The sequence below is a fragment of the Rhipicephalus microplus genome, chromosome 5 (genome assembly GCF_043290135.1).
Source record: "Rhipicephalus microplus isolate Deutch F79 chromosome 5, USDA_Rmic, whole genome shotgun sequence".
Classification (NCBI taxonomy): Eukaryota; Metazoa; Arthropoda; class Arachnida; order Ixodida; family Ixodidae; genus Rhipicephalus; species Rhipicephalus microplus.
In genome coordinates this window covers 162,148,566-162,175,727 of record NC_134704.1, presented here as the reverse complement: position 1 = coordinate 162,175,727, position 27,162 = coordinate 162,148,566, and the positions used below count along the sequence as shown (strand labels likewise).

Here is a 27,162-nt window from a genome sequence, read left to right as displayed (position 1 = left end):
CATTTGTCTGTCTACAATGACTCTTCTCTTTAGGTGTGCTTCATCGACAGAAGGCCGAGCAAATCATGGTACTTCGTGTGTGCGAACGGCTACCCTAAACGGACGCGGTGGAGACACGGTAGCACGTCTGACTCCAGATCAGAAGGTTGCGAGTTTGAATCACGTCCGGGTCAAATTCGCTTATTTATTATTTTCATCTATCTGTGTATCTACTTATTTGTCTGTCTACAAAGACTTGTCTCTTTACCTGTGCTTCATCGACAGAAGGCCGAGCAAATCATGCTACCGCGTGTGTGCGAACGGCTGCCCTAAGCGGATTCGATGGCGACACAGTAGCACGTCTTACTCCAGATCAGATGGTAGCGTGTTCGAATCACGTCCGTGTAAAAGTCTCTTTTTATTATTTTCATCTATCTGTCTATCTACTTATTTGTCTGTCTACAATGACTCTTCTCTTTAGGTGTGCTTCATCGACAGAAGGCCGAGCAAATCATGCTACCACGTGTGTGCGAACGGCTACCCTAAACGGACGCGGTGGCGACACGGTAGCACGTCTGACTCCAGATCAGAAGGTTGCGAGTTTTATTCACGTCCGGGTCGAATTCGCTTATTTATTATTTTCATCTATCTGTGTATCTACTTATTTGTCTGTCTACAGAATTGTCTCTTTACCTGTGCTTCCTCGACAGAAGGCCAAGCAAAACATGCTACCACGTGTGTGCGAATGGCCACACTAACCGGACTCGGTGGCGACATGTTAGCATGTCTGACTACAGATCAGAAGGTTGCGAGTTTGAATCACGTCTGGATCAAATTTCCTTTTTTCTTATTTTCATCAATCTGTCTATCTACCTATTTGTCTGTCTACAATGACTTGTCTCTTTACCTGTGCTTCATCGACAGAAGGCCGAAAAAACATGCTACCACGTGTGTGCGAACGGCTACCCTAAGCGGACTCAGTGGCGCAACTTTAGCACGTCTGACTCCAGATCAAAAGGTTGCGTGTTCGAATCAAGTCCGGGTCTAATTCTTTTTTTATTATTTTCATCTATCTATCCACTTATTTGTCTGTCTACAATGACTTGTCTCTTTACCTGTGCTTCATCGACAGAAGGCCGAGCAAAACATGCTACCGCGTGTGTGCGAACGGCTACACTAAGCGGACTCATTGGCGCAACTTTAGCACGTCTGACTCCAGATCAGAAGGTTGCGTGTTCGAATCAAGTCCGGCTCAAATTCTTTTTTTTTATTATTTTCATCTATCTATCCACTTATTTGTCTGTCTACAATGACTTGTCTCTTTACCTGTGCTTCATCGACAGAAGGCCGAGCAAAACATGCTACCGCGTGTGTGCGAACGGCTACACTAAGTGTACTCGGTGGCGATACGGTAGCACGTCTGACTGCAGATCAGAAGGTTGCGTGTTCGAATCACGTCCAGGTCAAATTCTCTTTCTTATTATTTTCATCTGTCTATCTACTTATTTGTCTGTCTACAATGACTTGTCTCTTTACCTGTGCTGCATCGACAGAAGGCCGAGCAAAACATGCTACCGCGTTTGTGCGAACGGCTACACAAAGTGGACTCGGTGGCGACACGGTAGCACGTCCGACTCCAGATCAGAGGGTTGCGTGTTCGAATCACGTCTGTGTTAAGTTCTCGTTTTTGTTATTTTCATCAGTCTATCTACCTCTTTGTCTGTCTACAACGACTTGTTTCTTTACCTGTGCTTCATCGACAGAAGGCCGAGCAAAACATGCTACCGCGTGTGTGCGAACGGCTACACAAAGTGAACTCCATGGTGACAAAGTAGCACGTCTGACTCCAGATCAGAAGGTTGCGGGTTCGAATCACGTTCGGTCAAGTTTTTTTTTTACTATTTTCATCTATCTGTCTATCTACTTATTTGTCTGTCTACAATGACTTGTCTCTTTACCTGTGCTTCATCGATAGAAGGCCAAGCAAAACATGCTACCACGTGTGTGCGAACGGCTACCCTAAATGGACTCGGTGGCGAACTGTTAGCGCGTCCGACTCCAGATCAGAAGGTTGCGTGTTCGAATCGCGTCCGGGTCAAAATCTCTTTCTTATTATTTTCATTCGTCTATCTACTTATTTGTCTGTCTACAATGACTTGTCTCTTTACCTGTGCTTCATCGACAGAAGGCCGAGCAAAACATGCTACCACGTGTGTGCGAACGGCTGCCCTGAGCGGACTCGGAGGTGCAACGGTAGCGCGTCTGACTCCAGATCAGAGGGTTGCGTGTTCGAATCACGTCTGTGTTAGGTTCTCTTTTTTATTATTTTCATCTATCTGTCTATCTACTTATTTGTCTGTCTACAACGACTTGTCTCTTTACCTGTGCTTCATCGATAGAAGGCCCAGCAAAACATGCTACCACGTGTGTGCGAACGGCTACCCTAAATGGACTCGGTGGCGAACTGTTAGCGCGTCCGACTCCAGATCAGAAGGTTGCGAGTTTGAATCACGTCTGGATCAAATTTCCTTTTTTCTTATTTTCATCAATCTGTCTATTTACTTATTTGTCTGTCTACAATGACTTGTCTCTTTACCTGTGCTTCATCGACAGAAGGTCGAAAAAACATGCTACCACGTGTGTGCGAACGGCTACCCTAAGCGGACTCAGTGGCGCAACTTTAGCACGTCTGACTCCAGATCAGAAGGTTGCGTGTTCGAATCAAGTCCGGGTCAAATTCTTTTTTTTATTATTTTCATCTATCTATCCACTTATTTGTCTGTCTACAATGACTTGTCTCTTTACCTGTGCTTCATCGACAGAAGGCCGAGCAAAACATGGTACCACGTGTGTGCGAACGGCTACACTAAGTGTACTCGGTGGCGATACGGTAGCACGTCTGACTCCAGATCAGGAGGTTGCGTGTTCGAATCAACTCCGGGTCAAATTCCTTTTTTTATTATTTTCATCTATCTATCCACTTATTTGTCTGTCTACAATGACTTGTCTCTTTACCTGTGCTGCATCGACAGAAGGCCGAGCAAAACATGCTACCGCGTGTGTGCGAACGGCTACACAAAGTGGACTCGGTGGCGACACGGTAGCACGTCCGACTCCAGATCAGAGGGTTGCGTGTTCGAATCACGTCCGTGTTAAGTTCTCGTTTTTGTTATTTTCATCTGTCTATCTACCTCTTTGTCTGTCTACAACGACTTGTTTCTTTACCTGTGCTTCATCGATAGAAGGCCGAGCAAAACATGCTACCACGTGTGTGCGAACGGCTACCCTAAGTGGACTCGGTGGCGAACTGTTAGCGCATCCGACTCCAGATCAGAAGGTTGCGTGTTCGTATCGCGTCCGGGGTCAAATTCTCTTTCTTATTATTTTCATCTGTCTATCTACTTTTTTGTCTGTCTACAATGACTTGTCTCTTTACCTGTGCTGCATCGACAGAAGGCCGAGCGAAACATGCTACCGCGTGTGTGCGAACGGCTACACAAAGTAGACTCGGTGGCGACACGGTAGCACGTCCGACTCCAGATCAGAGGGTTGCGTGTTCGAATCACGTCCGGGTAAAAGTCTCTCTTTATTCATTTTATCTATCTGTCAATCTACTTATTTGTCTGTCTACAATGACTCTTCTCTTTAGCTGTGCTTCCTCGACAGAAGGCCGAGCAAAACATGCTACCACGTGTGTGCGAACGACCACCCTAAACGGACTCAATGGCGACATGTTAGCATGTCTGACTACAGATCAGAAGGTTGCGAGCTTGAATCACGTCTGGATCAAATTTCGTTTTTTCCTATTTTCATCATTCTGTCTGTCTACTTATTTGTCTGTCTACAATGACTTGTCTCTTTACCGGTGCTTCATCGACAAAAGGCCGAAAAAACATGCTACCACGTGTGTGCGAACGGCTACCCTAAGCGGACTCGGTGGCGCAACGGTAGCGCGTCTTACCCAGATCAGAGGGTTGTGTGTTCAAATCACGTCCGTGTTAAGTTCTCGTTTTTGTTATTTTCATCAGTCTATCTACCTCTTTGTCTGTCTACAACGACTTGTTTCTTTACCTGTGCTTCATCGATAGAAGGCCGAGCAAAACATGGTACCGCGTGTGTGCGAACGGCTACACTAAGTGTACTCGGTGGCGATACGGTAGCACGTCTGACTCCAGATCAGAAGGTTGCGTGTTCGAATCGCGTCCGGGTCAAATTCTCTTTCTTATTATTTTCATCTGTCTATCTACTTATTTGTCTGTCTCCAATGACTTTTCTCTTTACCTGTGCTGCATCGACAGAAGGCCGAGCAAAACATGCTACCACGTGTGTGCGAACGGCTACACAAAGTGAACTCCGTGGTGACACAGTAGCACGTCTGACTCCAGATCAGAAGGTTGTGGGTTCGAATCACGTTCGGGTCAAGTTTTTTTTTTACTATTTTCATCTATCTGTCTATCTACTTATTTGTCTGTCTACAATGACTCTTCTCTTTAGGTGTGCTTCATCGACAGAAGGCCGAGCAAATCATGGTACTTCGTGTGTGCGAACGGCTACCCTAAACGGACGCGTTGGAGACACGGTAGCACGTCTGACTCCAGATCAGAAGGTTGCGAGTTTGAATCACGTCCGGGTCAAATTCGCTTATTTATTATTTTCGTCTATCTGTGTATCTACTTATTTGTCTGTCTACAAAGACTTGTCTCTTTACCTGTGCTTCATCGACAGAAGGCCGAGCAAATCATGCTACCGCGTGTGTGCGAACGGCTACCCTAAGCGGATTCGATGGCGACACGGTAGCACGTCTTACTCCAGATCAGAATGTAGCGTGTTCAAATCACGTCCGTGTAAAAGTCTCTTTTTATTATTTTCATCTATCTGTCTATCTACTTATTTGTCTGTCTACAATGACTCTTCTCTTTAGGTGTGCTTCATCGACAGAAGGCCGAGCAAATCATGCTACCACGTGTGTGCGAATGGCTACCCTAAACGGACGCGGTGGCGACACGGTAGCACGTCTGACTCCAGATCAGAAGGTTGCGAGTTTGATACACGTCCGGGTCAAATTCGCTTATTTATTATTTTCATCTATATGTGTGTCTACTTATTTGTCTGTCTACAGACTTGTCTCTTTACCTGTGCTTCCTCGACAGAAGGCCAAGCAAAACATGCTACCACGTGTGTGCGAATGGCCACACTAAACGGACTCGGTGGCGACATGTTAGCATGTCTGACTACAGATCACAAGGTTGCGAGTTTGAATCACGTCTGGATCAAATTTCCTTTTTTCTTATTTTCATCAATCTGTCTATCTACTAACTTGTCTGTCTACAATGACTTGTCTCTTTACCTGTGCTTCATCGACACAAGACCTAAAAAACATGCTACCACGTGTGTGCGAACGGCTACCCTAAGCGGACTCGGTGGCGCAACGGTAGCGCGTCTGACTCCAGATCAGAAGGTTGCGTGTTCGAATCACGTCGGGGTCAAATTCTCTTTTTTATTGTTTTCAACTATCTGTCTACTTATTTGTCTGTCTACAATGACTTCTCTCTTTACCTATGCTTTATCGACAGAAGGCCGAGCAATACATGCTCTGCGTGTGTGCGAACGGCTACACTAAGTCAGCTCGGTGGCGACCCGGTAGGACGTCTAACTCCAGATCAGAAGATTGCGTGTTCGAATCACGTCGATGTCAAGAACTCTCTTTTGTTATTTTCATCTATCTGTCTATCTACTTATTTGTCTTTCTACAATGACTTGTCTCTTTACCTGTGCTTCATCGACAAAAGGCCGAGCAAAACATGCTACCACGTGTGTGCGAACGGCTGCCCTGAGCGGACTCGGAGGTGCAACGGTAGCGCGTCTGACTCCAGATCAGTAGGTTAAATGTTCGAATCACGTATCACGTCCGGGTCAAATTCTGTTTTTATTATTTTCATCTATCGGTCTATCTACTTATTTGTCTGTCTAAAATGACTTGTCCCTTTACCTGTGCTTCATCGACATAAGGCCGTGCAAAACATGCTACCACGTGTGGGCGAACGGCTACCCTAAGCGGACTCGGTGGCGCCACTTTATCACGTCTGACTCCAGATCAGAAGGTTGCGTGTTCTAATCACGTCCGCGTCAAATTTTCTTTTTGGTATTTTCATCTATCTGTCTATCTACTTATTTGTCTATCTGCAATGACTTGTCTCTTTACCTGCGCTTCATCGACAGAAGGCCGAGCAAAACATGCTACCGCGTGTGTGCGAACGGCTACACTAAGTGTACTCGGTGGCGATACGGTAGCACGTCTGACTCCAGATCACAAGGTTGCGTGTTCGAATCAGGTCTGGGTCAAATCCTCTTTTTTATTATTTTCATCTATCTGTCTATCTACTTATCTGTATGTCTACAATGACTTGTCTCTTTACCTGTGCTTCATCGACAGAAGGCCGAGCAAAACATGCTACCACGTGTGTGCGAATGGTTACCTAACGGACTCGGTGGCGACACGGTAGCACGTCTGACTCCTGATCAGAAGGTTGCGTGTTCGAATCACGTCCGGGTCAAATTCTCTTTTTTATTATTTTCATCTGTTTAACTTTTTTTTGTCTGTCTACGATGACTTGTCTCTTTACCTGTGCTTCATCGACAAAAGGCCGAGCGAAACATGCTACCGCGTGTGTACGAACGGCTTCACTAAGTGGACTCGGTGGCGACACGGTAGCACGTCTGTCTGCATATCAGAAGGTTGCGTGTTCGAATCACGTCTGGGTCAAATTCTCTTTTTTCTTATTTTCATCTATTTGTCTATCTACTTATTTGTCTGTGTACAATGACTTGTCTCGTTACCTGTGCTTCATCGACAGAAGGCCGAGCAAGACAAGCTACCGCGTGTGTGCGAACGGCTACGCTAATTGGATTCGGTGGCGACACGGTAGCGCGTCTTACTACGGATGAGAGAGTTGCGTGTTCGAATCACGTCCGTGTTAAGTTCTCGTTTTTGTTATTTTCATCTGTCTATCTACCTATTTGTCTGTCTACAACGACTTGTTTCTTTACCTGTGCTTCATCGATAGAAGGCCGAGCAAAACATGCTACCACGTGTGTGCGAACGGCTACCCTAAGTGGACTCGGTGGCGAACTGTTAGCGCGTCCGACTCCAGATCAGAAGGTTGCGTGTTCGTAACGCGTCCGGGTCAAATTCTCTTTCTTATTATTTTCATCTGTCTATCTACTTATTTGTCTGTCTACAATGACTTGTCTCTTTACCTGTGCTGCATCGACAGAAGGCCGAGCAAAACATGCTACCGCGTGTGTGCGAACGACTACACAAAGTGGACTCGGTGGCGACACGGTAGCACGTTCGACTCCAGATCAGAGTGTTGCGTGTTCGAATCACGTCCGTGTTAGGGTCTCTTTTTTATTATTTTCATCTATCTGTCTATCTACTTATTTGTCTGTCTACAATGACTTGTCTCTTTACCTGTGCTTCATCGATAGAAGGCCAAGCAAAACATGCTACTCCGTGTGTGCGAACGGCTACTCTAAATGGACTCGGTGGCGAACTGTTAGCGCGTCCGACTCCAGATCAGAAGGTTGCGTGTTCGAATCGCGTCCGGGTCAAATTCTCTTTCTTATTATTTTCATCTGTCTATCTACCTATTTGTCTGTCTACAATGACTTGTCTCTTTACCAGTGCTACATCGACAGAAGGTCGAGCATAACATGCTACCGCGTGTGCGCGTACGGCTACACTAAGTGGACTCGGTGGCAACCCGGTAGCACGTCTGACTCCAGATCGGAAGGTTGCGTGTTCGAATCTCGTCCGGGTCAAGCTCTCTTTTTATTATTTTCATCTGTCTATCTACTTATTTGTCTGTCTACAATGACATGTCTCTTTACCTGTGCTTCATCGACAGAAGGCCGAGCAAATCAAGCTACCGCGTGTGTGCGAACGACTACCCTAAGCGGATTCGATGGCGACACGGTAGCACGTCTGACTCCAGATCAGAAGGTTGCGTGTTCGAATCACGTCCGGGTAAAAGTCTCTCTTTATTATTTTTATCTATCTGTCTATCTACTTATTTGTCTGTCTACAATGACTCTTCTCTTTAGCTGTGCTTCCTCGACAGAAGGCCGAGCAAAACATGCTACCACGTGTGCGCGAACGGCCACCCTAAACGCACTCAATGGCGACATGTTAGCATGTCTGACTACAGATCAGAAGGTTGCGAGCTTGAATCACGTCTGGATCAAATTTCCTTTTTTCTTATTTTCATCATTCTGTCTATCTACTTATTTGTCTGTCTACAATGACTTGTCTCTTTACCTGTGCTTCATCGACAAAAGGCCGAAAAAACATGCTACCACGTGTGTGCGAACGGCTACCCTAAGCGGACTCGGTGGCGCAACGGTAGCGCGTCTTACCGAGATCAGAGGGTTGTGTGTTCGAATCACGTCCGTGTTAAGTTCTAGTTTTTGTTATTTTCATCAGTCTATCTACCTCTTTGTCTGTCTACAACGACTTGTTTCTTCACCTGTGCTGCATCGACAGAAGGCCGAGAAAAACATGCTACCGCGTGTGTGCGAACGGCTACACAAAGTGGACTCGGTGGTTACACAGTAGCACGTCTGACTCCAGATCAGAAGGTTGCGGGTTCGACTCACGTTCGGGTCAAGTTCTCTTTTTACTATTTTCATCTATCTGTCTATCTACTTATTTGTCTGTCTACAATGACTCTTCTCTTTAGCTGTGCTTCCTCGACAGAAGGCCGAGCAAAACATGCTACCACGTGTGTGCGAACGGCCACCTTAAACGGACTCGGTGGCGACATGTTAGCATGTCTGACTACAGATCAGAAGGTTGCGAGCTTGAATCACGTCTGGATCAAATTTCCTTTTTTCTTATTTCATCATTCTGTCTCTCTACTTATTTGTCTGTCTACAATGACTTGTCTCTTTACCTGTGCTTCAACGACAAACGGCCGAAAAAACATGCTACCACGTGTGTGCGAACGGCTACCCTAAGCGGACTCGGTGGCGCAACGGTAGCGCGTATGACTCCAGATCAGAAGGTTGCGTGTTCGAATCACGTTCGGGTCAAGTTCTCTTTTACATATTTTCATCTGTCTATCTACTTATTTGTCTGTCTACAATGACTTGTCTCTTTACCTGTGCTTCATCGACAGAAGGCCGAAAAAACATGCTACCACGTGTGTGCGAACGGCTACCCTAAGCGGACTCGGTGGCGCAACTTTAGCACGTCTGACTCCAGATCAGAAGGTTGCGTGTTCGAATCAAGTCCGGGTCAAATTCTTTTTTTTTATTATTTGCATCTATCTATCCACTTATTTGTCTGTCTACAATGACTTGTCTCTTTACCTGTGCTGCATCGACAGAAGGCCGAGCAAAACATGCTACCGCGTGTGTGCGAACGACTACACAAAGTGGACTCGGTGGCGACACGGTAGCACGTTCGACTCCAGATCAGAGTGTTGCGTGTTCGAATCACGTCCGTGTTAGGGTCTCTTTTTTATTATTTTCATCTATCTGTCTATCTACTTATTTGTCTGTCTACAATGACTTGTCTCTTTACCTGTGCTTCATCGATAGAAGGCCAAGCAAAACATGCTACTCCGTGTGTGCGAACGGCTACTCTAAATGGACTCGGTGGCGAACTGTTAGCGCGTCCGACTCCAGATCAGAAGGTTGCGTGTTCGAATCGCGTCCGGGTCAAATTCTCTTTCTTATTATTTTCATCTGTCTATCTACCTATTTGTCTGTCTACAATGACTTGTCTCTTTACCAGTGCTACATCGACAGAAGGTCGAGCATAACATGCTACCGCGTGTGCGCGTACGGCTACACTAAGTGGACTCGGTGGCAACCCGGTAGCACGTCTGACTCCAGATCGGAAGGTTGCGTGTTCGAATCTCGTCCGGGTCAAGCTCTCTTTTTATTATTTTCATCTGTCTATCTACTTATTTGTCTGTCTACAATGACATGTCTCTTTACCTGTGCTTCATCGACAGAAGGCCGAGCAAATCAAGCTACCGCGTGTGTGCGAACGACTACCCTAAGCGGATTCGATGGCGACACGGTAGCACGTCTGACTCCAGATCAGAAGGTTGCGTGTTCGAATCACGTCCGGGTAAAAGTCTCTCTTTATTATTTTTATCTATCTGTCTATCTACTTATTTGTCTGTCTACAATGACTCTTCTCTTTAGCTGTGCTTCCTCGACAGAAGGCCGAGCAAAACATGCTACCACGTGTGCGCGAACGGCCACCCTAAACGCACTCAATGGCGACATGTTAGCATGTCTGACTACAGATCAGAAGGTTGCGAGCTTGAATCACGTCTGGATCAAATTTCCTTTTTTCTTATTTTCATCATTCTGTCTATCTACTTATTTGTCTGTCTACAATGACTTGTCTCTTTACCTGTGCTTCATCGACAAAAGGCCGAAAAAACATGCTACCACGTGTGTGCGAACGGCTACCCTAAGCGGACTCGGTGGCGCAACGGTAGCGCGTCTTACCGAGATCAGAGGGTTGTGTGTTCGAATCACGTCCGTGTTAAGTTCTCGTTTTTGTTATTTTCATCAGTCTATCTACCTCTTTGTCTGTCTACAACGACTTGTTTCTTCACCTGTGCTGCATCGACAGAAGGCCGAGAAAAACATGCTACCGCGTGTGTGCGAACGGCTACACAAAGTGGACTCGGTGGTTACACAGTAGCACGTCTGACTCCAGATCAGAAGGTTGCGGGTTCGACTCACGTTCGGGTCAAGTTCTCTTTTTACTATTTTCATCTATCTGTCTATCTACTTATTTGTCTGTCTACAATGACTCTTCTCTTTAGCTGTGCTTCCTCGACAGAAGGCCGAGCAAAACATGCTACCACGTGTGTGCGAACGGCCACCTTAAACGGACTCGGTGGCGACATGTTAGCATGTCTGACTACAGATCAGAAGGTTGCGAGCTTGAATCACGTCTGGATCAAATTTCCTTTTTTCTTATTTCATCATTCTGTCTCTCTACTTATTTGTCTGTCTACAATGACTTGTCTCTTTACCTGTGCTTCAACGACAAACGGCCGAAAAAACATGCTACCACGTGTGTGCGAACGGCTACCCTAAGCGGACTCGGTGGCGCAACGGTAGCGCGTATGACTCCAGATCAGAAGGTTGCGTGTTCGAATCACGTTCGGGTCAAGTTCTTTTTTACATATTTTCATCTGTCTATCTACTTATTTGTCTGTCTACAATGACATGTCTGTTTACCTGTGCTTCATCGACAGAAGGCCGAGCAAATCATGCTACCGCGTGTGTGCGAACGGCTACCCTAAGCGGATTCGATGGCGACACGGTAGCACGTCTGACTCCAGATCAGAAGGTGCGTGTTCGAATCACGTCCGGGTAAAAGTCTCTTTTTATTATTTTCATCTATCTGTCTATCTACTTATTTGTCTGTCTACAATGACTCTTCTCTTTAGCTGTGCTTCCTCGACAGAAGGCCGAGCAAAACATGCTACCACGTGTGTGCGAATGGCCACACTAAACGAACTCGGTGGCGACATGTTAGCATGTCTGACTACAGATCAGAAGGTTGCGAGTTTGAATCACGTCTGGATCAAATTTCCTTTTTTCTTATTTTCATCAATCTGTCTATCTACTTATTTGTCTGTCTACAATGACTTGTCTCTTTACCTGTGCTTCATCGACAGAAGGCCGAAAAAACATGCTACCACGTGTGTGCGAACGGCTACCCTAAGCGGACTTGGTGGCGCAACTTTAGCACGTCTGACTCCAGATCAGAAGGTTGCGTGTTCGAATCAAGTCCGGGTCAAATTCTTTTTTTTATTATTTGCATCTATCTATCCACTTATTTGTCTGTCTACAATGACTTGTCTCTTTACCTGTGCTTCATCGACAGAACGCCGACCAAAACATGCTACCGCGTGTGTGCGAACGGCTACACTAAGTGTACTCGGTGGCGATACGGTAGCACGTCTGACTCCAGATCACAAGGTTGCGTGTTCGAATCAGGTCCGTGTCAAATCCTCTTTTTTAATATTTTCATCTATCTGTCTATCTCCTTATCTGTATGTCTACAATGACTTGTCTCTTCACCTGTGCTTTCTCGACAGAAGGCCGAGCAAAACATGCTACCACGTGTGTGCGAATGGTTACCTAACGGACTCGGTGGCGACACGGTAGCACGTCTGACTCCAGATCAGAAGGTTGCGTGTTCGAATCACGTCCGGGTCAAATTCTCTTTCTTATTATTTTCATCTATCTGTCTATCTACTTATTTGTCTTTCTACAATGACTTGTCTCTTTACCTGTGCTTCATCGACAGAAGGCCGAGCAAAACATGCTACCACGTGTGTGCGAACGGCTGCCCTGAGCGGACTCGGAGGTGCAACGGTAGCGCGTCTGACTCCAGATCAGTAGGTTAAAAGTTCGAATCACGTCCGGGTAAAATTCTCTTTTTATTATTTTCATCTATCTGTCTATCTACTTATTTGTCTGTCTAAAATGACTTGTCCCTTTACCTGTGCTACATCGACAGAAGGCCGAGCAAAACATGCTACCGCGTGTGGGCGAACGGCTACTCTAAGCGGACTCGGTGGCGCAACTTTAGCACGTCTGACTCCAGATCAGAAGGTTGCGTGTTCTAATCACGTCCGCGTCAAATTCTCTTTTTAGTATTTTCATCTATCTGTCTATCTACTTATTTGTCTATCTGCAATGACTTGTCCCTTTACCTGTGCTTCATCGACAGAAGGCCGAGCGAAACATGCTACCACGTGTGGGCGAACGGCTACCCTAAGCGGACTCGGTGGCGCAAGCAACTTTAGCACGTCTGACTCCAGATCAGAAGGTTGCGTGTTCTAATCACGTCCACATCAAATTCTCTTTTTAGTATTTTCATCTATCTGTCTATCTACTTATTTGTCTATCTGCAATGACTTGTCCCTTTACCTGTGCTTCATCGACAGAAGGCCGAGCAAAACATGCTACCGCGTGTGTGCGAACGGCTACACTAAGTGTACTCGGTGGCGATACGGTAGCACGTCTGACTCCAGATCACAAGGTTGCGTATTCGAATCAGGTCCGGGTCAAGTCCTCTTTTTTATCAATTTCATCTCTATGTCTATCTACCTCTTTGTCTGTCTACGATGACTTGTCTCTTTACCTGTGCTTCATCGACAGAAGGCCGAGTGAAACATGCTACCGCGTGTGTACGAACGGCTTCACTAAGTGGACTCGGTGGCGACACGGTAGCACGTCTGTCTCCATATCAGAAGGATGCGTGTTCGAATCACGTCCGGGTCAAATTCTCTTTTTTCTTATTTTCATCTATTTGTCTATCTACTTATTTGTCTGTGTACAATGACTTGTCTCGTTACCTGTGCTTCATCGACAGAAGGCCGAGCAAAACAAGCTACCGCGTGTGTGCGAACGGCTACGCTAAGTGGATTCGATGGGACACGGTAGCGCGTCTTACTACGGATCAGAGGGTTGCGTGTTCGAATCACGTCCGTGTTAAGTTCTCGTTTTTGTTATTTTCATCTGACTATCTACCTCTTTGTCTGTCTACGATGACTTGTCTCTTTACCTGTGCTTCGTCGACAGAAGGCCGAGCGAAACATGCTACCGCGTGTGTACGAACGGCTTCACTAAGTGGACTCGGTGGCGACATGGTAGCACGTCTGTCTCCATATCAGAAGGTTGCGTGTTCGAATCACGTCCGGGTCAAATTCTCTTTTTTCTTATTTTCATCTATTTGTCTATCTACTTATTTGTCTGTGTACAATGACTTGTCTCGTTACCTGTGCTTCATCGACAGAAGGCCGAGCAAAACAAGCTACCGCGTGTGTGCGAACGGCTACACTAAGTCAACTCGGTGGCGACCCGGTAGGACGTCTGACTCCAGATCAGAAGGTTGCGTGTTCGAATCACGTCGATGTCAAGTTCTTTTTTGTTGTTTTCATCTATCTGTCTATCTACTTATTTGTCTGTCTACAATGACTTGTCTCTTTACCTGTGCTTCATCGACAGAAGGCCGAGCAAAACATGCTACCACGTGTTTGCGAACGGCTGCCCTGAGCGGACTCGGCGGTGCAACGGTAGTGCGTCTGACTCCAGATCAGTAGGTTAAATGTTCGAATCACGTCCGGGTCAAATTCTCTTTTTATTATTTTCATCTATCTGTCTATCTACTTATTTGTCTGTCTAAAATGACTTGTCCCTTTACCTGTGCTTCATCGACAGAAGGCCGAGCAAAACATGCTACCGCGGGTGTGCGAACGGCTACACAAAATGGACTCGGTGGCAACCCGGTAGCACGTCTGACTCCAGATCGGAAGGTTGCGTGTTCGAATCTCGTCCGGGTCAAGCTCTCTTTTTAATATTTTCATCTGTCTATCTACTTATTTGTCTGTCTACAATGACATGTCTCTTTACCTGTGCTTCATCGACAGAAGGCCGAGCAGATCATGCTACCCCGTGTGTGCGAACGACTACTCTAAGCGGATTCGATGGCGACACGTTAGCACGTCTGACTCCAGATCAGAAGGTTGCGTGTTCGAATCACGTCCGGGTAAAAGTCTCTCTTTATTATTTTTATATATCTGTCTATCTACTTATTTGTCTGTCTACAATGACTCTTCTCTTCAGCTGTGCTTCCTCGACAGAAGGCCGAGCAAAACATGCTACCACGTGTGTGCGAACGACCGCCCTAAACGGACTCAATGGCGACATGTTAGCATGTCTGACTACAGATCAGAAGGCTGCGAGCTTGAATCACGTCTGGATCAAATTTCGTTTTTTCTTATTTTCATCATTCTGTCTGTCTACTTATTTGTCTGTCTACAATGACTTGTCTCTTTACCGGTGCTTCATCGACAAAAGGCCAAAAAAACATGCTACCACGTGTGTGCGAACGGCTACCCTAAGCGGACTCGGTGGCGACACGGTAGCACGTCCGACTCCAGATCAGAGGGTTGCGTGTTCGAATCACGTCCGTGTTAAGTTCTCGTTTTTGTTATTTTCATCAGTCTATCTACCTCTTTGTCTGTCTACAACGACTTGTTTCTTTACCTGTGCTTCATCGATAGAAGGCCGAGCAAAACATGCTACCACGTGTGTGCGAACGGCTACCCTAAGTGGACTCGGTGGCGAACTCTTAGCGCGTCCGACTCCAGATCAGAAGGTTGCGTGTTCGTATCGCGTCCGGGTCAAGTTCTCTTTCTTATTATTTTCATCTGTCTATCTACTTATTTGTCTGTCTACAATGACTTGTCTCTTTACCTGTGCTGCATCGACAGAAGGCCGAGCAAAACATGCTACCGCGTGTGTGCGAACAGCTACACAAAGTCGACTCGGTGGCGACACGGTAGCACGTCCGACTCCAGATCAGAGGGTTGCGTGTTCGAATCACGTCCGTGTTAGGTTCCCTTTTTTATTAGTTTCATCTATCTGTCTATCTACTTATTTGTCTGTCTACAATGACTTGTCTCTTTACCTGTGCTTCATCGATAGAAGGGCAAGCGAAACATGCTACAGCGTGTGTGCGAACAATTACTCTAAGCGGACTCAGTGGCGCAACTTTAGCACGTCTGACTCCAGATCAGAAGGTTGCGTGTTCGAATCAAGTCCGGGTCAAATTCTTTTTTTTTATTATTTTCATCTATTTATCCACTTATTTGTCTGTCTACAATGACTTGTCTCTTTACCTGTGCTTCATCGACAGAAGGCCGAGCAAAACATGCTACCGCGTGTGGGCGAACGGCTACCCTAAGCGGACTCGGTGGCGCAACTTTAGCACGTCTGACTCCAGATCAGAAGGTTGCGTGTTCTAATCACGTCCACATCAAATTCTCTTTTTAGTATTTTCATCTATCTGTCTATCTACTTATTTGTCTATCTGCAATGACTTGTCCCTTTACCTGTGCTTCATCGACAGAAGGCCGAGCAAAACATGCTACCGCGTGTGTGCGAACGGCTACACTAAGTGTACTCGGTGGCGATACGGTAGCACGTCTGACTCCAGATCACAAGGTTGCGTGTTCGAATCAGGTCCGGGTCAAATTCTCTTTTTTATTAATTTCATCTATACGTCTATCTACCTCTTTGTCTGTGTACAATGACTTGTCTCGTTACCTGTGCTTCATCGACAGAAGGCCGAGCAAAACAAGCTACCGCGTGTGTGCGAACGGCTACGCTAAGTGGATTCGGTGGCGACACGGTAGCGCGTCTTACTACGGATCAGAGGGTTGCGTGTTCGAATCACGTCCGTGTTAAGTTCTCCTTTTTGTTATTTTCATCTGACTATCTACCTCTTTGTCTGTCTACAACGACTTGTTCCTTTACCTGTGCTTCATCGATAGAAGGCCGAGCAAAACATGCTACCACGTGTGTGCGAACGGCTACCCTAAGTGGACTCGGTGGCGAACTGTTAGCGCGTCCAACTCCAGATCGGAAGGTGGCGTGTTCGTATCGCGTCCGGGTCAAATTCTCTTTCCAATATTTTCATCTGTCTATCTACTTATTTGTCTGTCTACAATGACTTCTCTCTTTACCTATGCTTTATCGACAGAAGGCCGAGCAATACATGCTACTGCGTGTGTGCGAACGGTTACACTTAGTCAACTCGGTGGCGACCCGGTAGGACGTCTGACTCCAGATCAGAAGGTGGCGTGTTCGAATCACGTCGATGTCAAGTTCTCTCTTTTGTTATTTTCATCTATCTGTCTATCTACCTATTTGTCTTTCTACAATGACGTCTTTTTACCTGTGCTTCATCGACAGAAGGCCGAGCAAAACATGCTACCACGTGTGTGCGAACGGCTGCCCTGAGCGGACTCGGAGGTGCAACGGTAGCGCGTCTGACTCCAGATCAGTAGGTTAAATGTTCGAATCACGTCCGGGTCAAATTCTGTTTTTATTATTTTCATCTATCTGTCTACTTATTTGTCTGTCTACAATGACTTCTCTCTATACCTATGCTTCATCGACAGAAGGCCGAGCAATACATGCTACTGCGTGTGTGCGAACGGCTACACTAAGTCAACTCGGTGGCGACCCGGTAGGACGTCTGACTCCAGATCAGAAGGCTGCGTGTTCGAATCACGTCGATGTCAAGTTCTTTCTTTTGTTATTTTCATCTATCTGTCTATCTACTTATTTGTCTGTCTAGAATGACTTGTCTTTTTACCTGTGCTTCATCGACAGAAGGCCGAGCAAAACATGCAACCACGTGTGTGCGAACGGCTGCCCTGAGCGGACTCGGCGGTGCAACGGTAGCGCGTCTGACTCCAGATCAGAAGGTTGCGTGTTCGTATCAAGTCCGGGTCAAATTCTTTTTTTTATTATTTTCATCTATCTATCCACTTATTTGTCTCTCTACAATGACTTGTCTCTTTACCTGTGCTTCATCGACAGAAGGCCGAGCAAAACATGCTACCACGTGTGTGCGAACGGCTACATTAAGTGTACTCGGTGGCGATACGGTAGCACGTCTGACTCCAGATCACAAGGTTGCGTGTTCGATTCGGGTCCGGGTCAAATCCTCTTCTTTATTATTTTCATCTATCTGTCTATCTACTTATCTGTATGTCTGCAATGACTTGTCTCTTTACCTGTGCTTCATCGACAGAAGGCCGAGCAAAACATGCTACCACGTGTGTGCGAATGGTTACCTAACGGACTCGGTGGCGACACGGTAGCACGTCTGACTCCAGATCAGAAAGTTGCGTGTTCGAATCACATCCGGGTCAAATTCTCTTTCTTATTATTTTCATCTGTCTATCTACTAATTTGTCTGTCTACAATGACTTGTCTCTTTACCTGTGCTGCATCGACAGAAGGCCGAGCAAAACATGCTACCGCGGGTGTGCGAACGGCTACACAAAATGGACTCGGTGGCAACCCGGTAGCACGTCTGACTCCAGATCGGAAGGTTGCGTGTTCGAATCTCGTCCGGGTCAAGCTCTCTTTTTAATATTTTCATCTGTCTATCTACTTATTTGTCTGTCTACAATGACATGTCTCTTTACCTGTGCTTCATCGACAGAAGGCCGAGCAGATCATGCTACCGCGTGCGTGCGAACGACTACTCTAAGCGGATTCGATGGCGACACGTTAGCACGTCTGACTCCAGATCAGAAGGTTGCGTGTTCGAATCACGTCCGGGTAAAAGTCTCTCTTTATTATTTTTATATATCTGTCTATCTACTTATTTGTCTGTCTACAATGACTCTTCTCTTCAGCTGTGCTTCCTCGACAGAAGGCCGAGCAAAACATGCTACCACGTGTGTGCGAACGGCCGCCCTAAACGGACTCAATGGCGACATGTTAGCATGTCTGACTACAGATCAGAAGGCTGCGAGCTTGAATCACGTCTGGATCAAATTTCGTTTTTTCTTATTTTCATCATTCTGTCTGTCTACTTATTTGTCTGTCTACAATGACTTGTCTCTTTACCGGTGCTTCATCGACAAAAGGCCGAAAAAACATGCTACCACGTGTGTGCGAACGGCTACCCTAAGCGGACTCGGTGGCGACACGGTAGCACGTCCGACTCCAGATCAGAGGGTTGCGTGTTCGAATCACGTCCGTGTTAAGTTCTCGTTTTTGTTATTTTCATCAGTCTATCTACCTCTTTGTCTGTCTACAACGACTTGTTTCTTTACCTGTGCTTCATCGATAGAAGGCCGAGCAAAACATGCTACCACGTGTGTGCGAACGGCTACCCTAAGTGGACTCGGTGGCGAACTGTTAGCGCGTCCGACTCCAGATCAGAAGGTTGCGTGTTCGTATCGCGTCCGGGTCAAGTTCTCTTTCTTATTATTTTCATCTGTCTATCTACTTATTTGTCTGTCTACAATGACTTGTCTCTTTACCTGTGCTGCATCGACAGAAGGCCGAGCAAAACATGCTACCGCGTGTGTGCGAACAGCTACACAAAGTCGACTCGGTGGCGACACGGTAGCACGTCCGACTCCAGATCAGAGGGTTGCGTGTTCGAATCACGTCCGTGTTAGGTTCTCTTTTTTATTAGTTTCATCTATCTGTCTATCTACTTATTTGTCTGTCTACAATGACTTGTCTCTTTACCTGTGCTTCATCGATAGAAGGGCAAGCGAAACATGCTACCGCATGTGTGCGAACGGCTACCCTGAATGGACTCGGTGGCGAACTGTTAGCGCGTCCGACTCCAGATCAGAAGGTTGCGTGTTCGAATCGCGTCCGGGTCAAATTCTCTTTCTTATTATTTTCATCTGTCTATGTACTTATTTGTCTGTCTACAATGACTTGTCTCTTTACCAGTGCTACATCGACAGAAGGCCGAGCAAAACATGCTACCGCGTGTGCGCGTACGGCTACACTAAGTGGACTTGGTGGCAACCCGGTAGCACGTCTGACTCGAGATCGGAAGGTTGCGTGTTCGAATCTCGTCCGGGTCAAGCTCTCTTTTTAATATTTTCATCTGTCTATCTACTTATTTGTCTGTCTACAATGACATGTCTCTTTACCTGTGCTTCATCGACAGAAGGCCGAGCAGATCATGCTACCGCGTGTGTGCGAACGACTACCCTAAGCGGATTCGATGGCGACACGTTAGCACGTCTGACTCCAGATCAGAAGGTTGCGTGTTCGAATCACGTCCGGGTAAAAGTCTCTCTTTATTATTTTTATCTATCTGTCTATCTACTTATTTGTCTGTCTACAATGACTCTTCTCTTTAGCTGTGCTTCCTCGACAGAAGGCCGAGCAAAACATGCTACCACGTGTGTGCGAACGGCCGCCCTAAACGGACTCAATGGCGACATGTTAGCATGTCTGACTAGTCTGACTACAGATCAGAAGGCTGCGAGCTTGAATCACGTCTGGATCAAATTTCGTTTTTTCTTATTTTCATCATTCTGTCTGTCTACTTATTTGTCTGTCTACAATGACTTGTCTCTTTACCGGTGCTTCATCGACAAAAGGCCGAAAAAACATGCTACCACGTGTGTGCGAACGGCTACCCTAAGCGGACTCGGTGGCGACACGGTAGCACGTCCGACTCCAGATCAGAGGGTTGCGTGTTCGAATCACGTCCATGTTAAGTTCTCGTTTTTGTTATTTTCATCAGTCTATCTACCTCTTTGTCTGTCTAGAACGACTTGTTTCTTTACCTGTGCTTAATCGATAGAAGGCCGAGCAAAACATGCTACCACGTGTGTGCGAACAACTACCCTAAGTGGACTCGGTGGCGAACTGTTAGCGCGACCGACTCGAGATCAGAAGGTTGCGTGTTCGAATCGCGTCCGGGTCAAACTCTCTTTCTTATTATTTTCATCTGTCTATCTACTTATTTGTCTGTCTACAATGACTTGTCTCTTTACCTGTGCTGCATCCACAGAAGGCCGAGCAAAACATGCTACCACGTGTGTGCGAACGGCTACACAAAGTGGACTCGGTGGTGACACAGTAGCACGTCTGACTCCAGATCAGAAGGTTGCGGGTTCGAATCACGTCCGTGTTAAGTTCTCGTTTTTGTTATTTTCATCTGTCTATCTACCTCTTTGTCTGTCTACAACGACTTCTTTCTTTACCTGTGCTTCATCGATAGAAGGCCGAGCAAAACATGCTACCACGTGTGTGCGAACGGCTACCCTAAGTGGACTCGGTGGCGAACTGTTAGCGCGTCCGACTCCAGATCAGAAGGTTGCGTGTTCGTATCGCGTCCGTGTCAAATTCTCTTTCTCATTATTTTCATCTGTCTATCTACTTATTTGTCTGTCTACAATGACTTGTCTCTTTACCTGTGCTGCATCGACAGAAGGCCGAGCAAAACATGGTACCGCGTGTGTGCGAACGGCTACACAAAGTTGACTCGGTGGCGACACGGTAGCACGTCCAACTCCAGATCAGAGGGTTGCGTGTTCGAATCACGTCCGTGTTAGGTTCTCTTTTTTTATTACTTTCATCTATCTGTCTATCGACTTATTTGTCTGTCTACAATGACTTGTCTCTTTACCTGTGCTGCATCGACAGAAGGCCGAGCAAAACATGCTACCGCGTGTGTGCGAACGGCTACACAAAGTGGACTCGGTGGTGACACGGTAGCACGTCTGACTCCAGATCAGAAGGTTGCGAGTTTGAATCACGTCCGGGTCAAATTCGCTTATTTATTATTTTCATCTATCTGTGTATCTACTTATTTGTCTGTCTACAAAGACTTGTCTCTTTACCTGTGCCTTATCGACAGAAGGCCGAAAAAACATGTTACCACGTGTGTGCGAACGGCAACCCTAAGCGGACTCGGTGGCGCAACGGTAGCGCGTCTGACTCCAGATCAGAAGGTTGCGTGTTCGAATCACGTCGGGGTCAAGTTCTCTTTTTTATTGTTTTCAACTATCTGTCTACTTATTTGTCTGTCTACAATGACTTCTCTCTATACCTATGCTTCATCGACAGAAGGCCGAGCAATACATGCTACTGCGTGTGTGCGAACGGCTACACTAAGTCAACTCGGTGGCGACCCGGTAGGACGTCTGACTCCAGATCAGAAGGCTGCGTGTTCGAATCACGTCGATGTCAAGTTCTTTCTTTTGTTATTTTCATCTATCTGTCTATCTACTTATTTGTCTGTCTACAATGACTTGTCTTTTTACCTGTGCTTCATCGACAGAAGGCCGAGCAAAACATGCAACCACGTGTGTGCGAACGGCTGCCCTGAGCGGACTCGGCGGTGCAACGGTAGCGCGTCTGACTCCAGATCAGAAGGTTGCGTGTTCGTATCAAGTCCGGGTCAAATTCTTTTTTTTATTATTTTCATCTATCTATCCACTTATTTGTCTCTCTACAATGACTTGTCTCTTTACCTGTGCTTCATCGACAGAAGGCCGAGCAAAACATGCTACCACGTGTGTGCGAACGGCTACATTAAGTGTACTCGGTGGCGATACGGTAGCACGTCTGACTCCAGATCACAAGGTTGCGTGTTCGATTCGGGTCCGGGTCAAATCCTCTTCTTTATTATTTTCATCTATCTGTCTATCTACTTATCTGTATGTCTGCAATGACTTGTCTCTTTACCTGTGCTTCATCGACAGAAGGCCGAGCAAAACATGCTACCACGTGTGTGCGAATGGTTACCTAACGGACTCGGTGGCGACACGGTAGCACGTCTGACTCCAGATCAGAAAGTTGCGTGTTCGAATCACATCCGGGTCAAATTCTCTTTCTTATTATTTTCATCTGTCTATCTACTAATTTGTCTGTCTACAATGACTTGTCTCTTTACCTGTGCTGCATCGACAGAAGGCCGAGCAAAACATGCTACCGCGGGTGTGCGAACGGCTACACAAAATGGACTCGGTGGCAACCCGGTAGCACGTCTGACTCCAGATCGGAAGGTTGCGTGTTCGAATCTCGTCCGGGTCAAGCTCTCTTTTTAATATTTTCATCTGTCTATCTACTTATTTGTCTGTCTACAATGACATGTCTCTTTACCTGTGCTTCATCGACAGAAGGCCGAGCAGATCATGCTACCGCGTGCGTGCGAACGACTACTCTAAGCGGATTCGATGGCGACACGTTAGCACGTCTGACTCCAGATAAGAAGGTTGCGTGTTCGAATCACGTCCGGGTAAAAGTCTCTCTTTATTATTTTTATATATCTGTCTATCTACTTATTTGTCTGTCTACAATGACTCTTCTCTTCAGCTGTGCTTCCTCGACAGAAGGCCGAGCAAAACATGCTACCACGTGTGTGCGAACGGCCGCCCTAAACGGACTCAATGGCGACATGTTAGCATGTCTGACTACAGATCAGAAGGCTGCGAGCTTGAATCACGTCTGGATCAAATTTCGTTTTTTCTTATTTTCATCATTCTGTCTGTCTACTTATTTGTCTGTCTACAATGACTTGTCTCTTTACCGGTGCTTCATCGACAAAAGGCCGAAAAAACATGCTACCACGTGTGTGCGAACGGCTACCCTAAGCGGACTCGGTGGCGACACGGTAGCACGTCCGACTCCAGATCAGAGGGTTGCGTGTTCGAATCACGTCCGTGTTAAGTTCTCGTTTTTGTTATTTTCATCAGTCTATCTACCTCTTTGTCTGTCTACAACGACTTGTTTCTTTACCTGTGCTTCATCGATAGAAGGCCGAGCAAAACATGCTACCACGTGTGTGCGAACGGCTACCCTAAGTGGACTCGGTGGCGAACTGTTAGCGCGTCCGACTCCAGATCAGAAGGTTGCGTGTTCGTATCGCGTCCGGGTCAAGTTCTCTTTCTTATTATTTTCATCTGTCTATCTACTTATTTGTCTGTCTACAATGACTTGTCTCTTTACCTGTGCTGCATCGACAGAAGGCCGAGCAAAACATGCTACCGCGTGTGTGCGAACAGCTACACAAAGTCGACTCGGTGGCGACACGGTAGCACGTCCGACTCCAGATCAGAGGGTTGCGTGTTCGAATCACGTCCGTGTTAGGTTCTCTTTTTTATTAGTTTCATCTATCTGTCTATCTACTTATTTGTCTGTCTACAATGACTTGTCTCTTTACCTGTGCTTCATCGATAGAAGGGCAAGCGAAACATGCTACCGCATGTGTGCGAACGGCTACCCTGAATGGACTCGGTGGCGAACTGTTAGCGCGTCCGACTCCAGATCAGAAGGTTGAGTGTTCGAATCGCGTCCGGGTCAAATTCTCTTTCTTATTATTTTCATCTGTCTATGTACTTATTTGTCTGTCTACAATGACTTGTCTCTTTACCAGTGCTACATCGACAGAAGGCCGAGCAAAACATGCTACCGCGTGTGCGCGTACGGCTACACTAAGTGGACTTGGTGGCAACCCGGTAGCACGTCTGACTCGAGATCGGAAGGTTGCGCGTTCGAATCTCGTCCGGGTCAAGCTCTCTTTTTAATATTTTCATCTGTCTATCTACTTATTTGTCTGTCTACAATGACATGTCTCTTTACCTGTGCTTCATCGACAGAAGGCCGAGCAGATCATGCTACCGCGTGTGTGCGAACGACTACCCTAAGCGGATTCGATGGCGACACGTTAGCACGTCTGACTCCAGATCAGAAGGTTGCGTGTTCGAATCACGTCCGGGTAAAAGTCTCTCTTTATTATTTTTATCTATCTGTCTATCTACTTATTTGTCTGTCTACAATGACTCTTCTCTTTAGCTGTGCTTCCTCGACAGAAGGCCGAGCAAAACATGCTACCACGTGTGTGCGAACGGCCGCCCTAAACGGACTCAATGGCGACATGTTAGCATGTCTGACTAGTCTGACTACAGATCAGAAGGCTGCGAGCTTGAATCACGTCTGGATCAAATTTCGTTTTTTCTTATTTTCATCATTCTGTCTGTCTACTTATTTGTCTGTCTACAATGACTTGTCTCTTTACCGGTGCTTCATCGACAAAAGGCCGAAAAAACATGCTACCACGTGTGTGCGAACGGCTACCCTAAGCGGACTCGGTGGCGACACGGTAGCACGTCCGACTCCAGATCAGAGGGTTGCGTGTTCGAATCACGTCCATGTTAAGTTCTCGTTTTTGTTATTTTCATCAGTCTATCTACCTCTTTGTCTGTCTAGAACGACTTGTTTCTTTACCTGTGCTTAATCGATAGAAGGCCGAGCAAAACATGCTACCACGTGTGTGCGAACAACTACCCTAAGTTGACTCGGTGGCGAACTGTTAGCGCGACCGACTCGAGATCAGAAGGTTGCGTGTTCGAATCGCGTCCGGGTCAAACTCTCTTTCTTATTATTTTCATCTGTCTATCTACTTATTTGTCTGTCTACAATGACTTGTCTCTTTACCTGTGCTGCATCCACAGAAGGCCGAGCAAAACATGCTACCACGTGTGTGCGAACGGCTACACAAAGTGGACTCGGTGGTGACACAGTAGCACGTCTGACTCCAGATCAGAAGGTTGCGGGTTCGAATCACGTCCGTGTTAAGTTCTCGTTTTTGTTATTTTCATCTGTCTATCTACCTCTTTGTCTGTCTACAACGACTTCTTTCTTTACCTGTGCTTCATCGATAGAAGGCCGAGCAAAACATGCTACCACGTGTGTGCGAACGGCTACCCTAAGTGGACTCGGTGGCGAACTGTTAGCGCGTCCGACTCCAGATCAGAAGGTTGCGTGTTCGTATCGCGTCCGTGTCAAATTCTCTTTCTCATTATTTTCATCTGTCTATCTACTTATTTGTCTGTCTACAATGACTTGTCTCTTTACCTGTGCTGCATCGACAGAAGGCCGAGCAAAACATGGTACCACGTGTGTGCGAACGGCTACACAAAGTTGACTCGGTGGCGACACGGTAGCACGTCCAACTCCAGATAAGAGGGTTGCGTGTTCGAATCACGTCCGTGTTAGGTTCTCTTTTTTTATTACTTTCATCTATCTGTCTATCGACTTATTTGTCTGTCTACAATGACTTGTCTCTTTACCTGTGCTGCATCGACAGAAGGCCGAGCAAAACATGCTACCGCGTGTGTGCGAACGGCTACACAAAGTGGACTCGGTGGTGACACGGTAGCACGTCTGACTCCAGATCAGAAGGTTGCGAGTTTGAATCACGTCCGGGTCAAATTCGCTTATTTATTATTTTCATCTATCTGTGTATCTACTTATTTGTCTGTCTACAAAGACTTGTCTCTTTACCTGTGCCTTATCGACAGAAGGCCCAGCAAATCATGCTACCGCGTGTGCGCGAACGGCTACCCTAAGCGGATTCGATGGCGACACGGTAGCACGTCTGACTCCAGATCAGAAGGTTGCGTGTTCGAATCACGTCCGGATAAAAGTCTCTTTTAATTATTTTCATGTATCTGTCTATCTACTTATTTGTCTGTCTACAAAGACTTGTCTCTTTACCTGTGCTTCCTCGACAGAAGGCCAAGCAAAACATGCTACCACGTGTGTGCGAATGGCCACGCTAAACGGACTCGGTTGCGACATGTTAGCATGTCTGACTACAGATCAGAAGGTTGCGAGTTTGAATCACGTCTGGATCAAATTTCCTTTTTTCTTATTTTCATCAACCTGTCTATCTACTTATTTGTCTGTCTACAATGACTTGTCTCTTTACCTGTGCTTCATCGACAGAAGGCCGAAAAAACATGCTACCACGTGTGTGCGAACGGCTACCCTAAGCGGACTCGGTGGCGCAACGGTAGCGCGTCTGACTCCAGATCAGAAGGTTGCGTGCTCGAATCACGTTGGGTTCAAATTCTCTTTTTTATTGTTTTCAACTATCTGTCTACTTATTTGTCTGTCTACAATGACTTCTCTCTTTACCTATGCTTCATCGACAGAAGGCCGAGCAATACATGCTACTGCGTGTGTGCGAACGGCTACGCTAAGTCAACTCGGTGGCGACCCGGTAGGACGTCTGACTCCAGATCAGAAGGTTGCGTGTTCGAATCACGTCGATGTCAAGTTCTCTCTTTTGTTATTTTCATCTATCTGTCTATCTACTTATTTGTCTTTCTACAATGACTTGTCTCTTTACTTGTGCTTCATCGACAGAAGGCCGAGCAAAACATGCTACCACGTGTGTGCGAACGGCTGCCCTGAGCGGACTCGGAGGTGCAACGGTAGCGCGTATGACACCAGATCAGTAGGTGAAATGTTCGAATCACGTCCGGGTCAAATTCTCTTTTCATTATTTTCATCTATCTGTCTATCTACTTATTTGTCTGTCTAAAATGACTTGTCCCTTTACCTGTGCTTCATCGACATAAGGCCGTGCAAAACATGCTACCACGTGTGGGCGAACGGCTACCCTAAGCGGACTCGTTGGCGCAAGCAACTTTAGCACGTCTGACTCCAGATCAGAATGTTGCGTGTTCTAATCACGTCCGCGTCAGATTCTCTTTTTAGTATTTTCATCTATCTGTTTATCTACTTATTTGTCTATCTGCAATAACTTGTCCCTTTACCTGTGCTTCATCGACAGAAGGCCGAGCAAAACATGCTACCGCGTGTGTGCGAAGGGCTACACTAAGTGTACTTTGTGGCGATACGGTAGCACGTCTGACTCCAGATCACAAGGTTGCGTGTTCGAATCACGTCCGGGTCAAATTCGCTTATTTATTATTTTCATCTATCTGTCTATCTACTTATTTGTCTGTGTACAATGACTCTTCTCTTTAGCTGTGC

The 27,162-nt window shown here is 46.3% G+C and overlaps 4 non-coding genes across 4 annotated transcripts; all 4 read left to right on the top strand.

The window, feature by feature from the left end:
• Positions 1-5,393: 5,393 nt before the first annotated feature.
• Positions 5,394-5,465, top strand: TRNAW-CCA (transfer RNA tryptophan (anticodon CCA)). Its single transcript has one exon. It is a non-coding gene; the product is annotated as a tRNA-Trp (tRNA).
• A 3,532-nt stretch (positions 5,466-8,997) lies between these two features.
• TRNAW-CCA (transfer RNA tryptophan (anticodon CCA)) lies at positions 8,998-9,069 on the top strand. The gene has a single exon. It is a non-coding gene; the product is annotated as a tRNA-Trp (tRNA).
• Positions 9,070-11,109: 2,040 nt separating this feature from the next.
• TRNAW-CCA (transfer RNA tryptophan (anticodon CCA)) lies at positions 11,110-11,181 on the top strand. The gene has a single exon. It is a non-coding gene; the product is annotated as a tRNA-Trp (tRNA).
• A 10,101-nt stretch (positions 11,182-21,282) lies between these two features.
• TRNAW-CCA (transfer RNA tryptophan (anticodon CCA)) lies at positions 21,283-21,354 on the top strand. Its single transcript has one exon. It is a non-coding gene; the product is annotated as a tRNA-Trp (tRNA).
• The last annotated feature ends 5,808 nt before the right edge of the window (positions 21,355-27,162 follow it).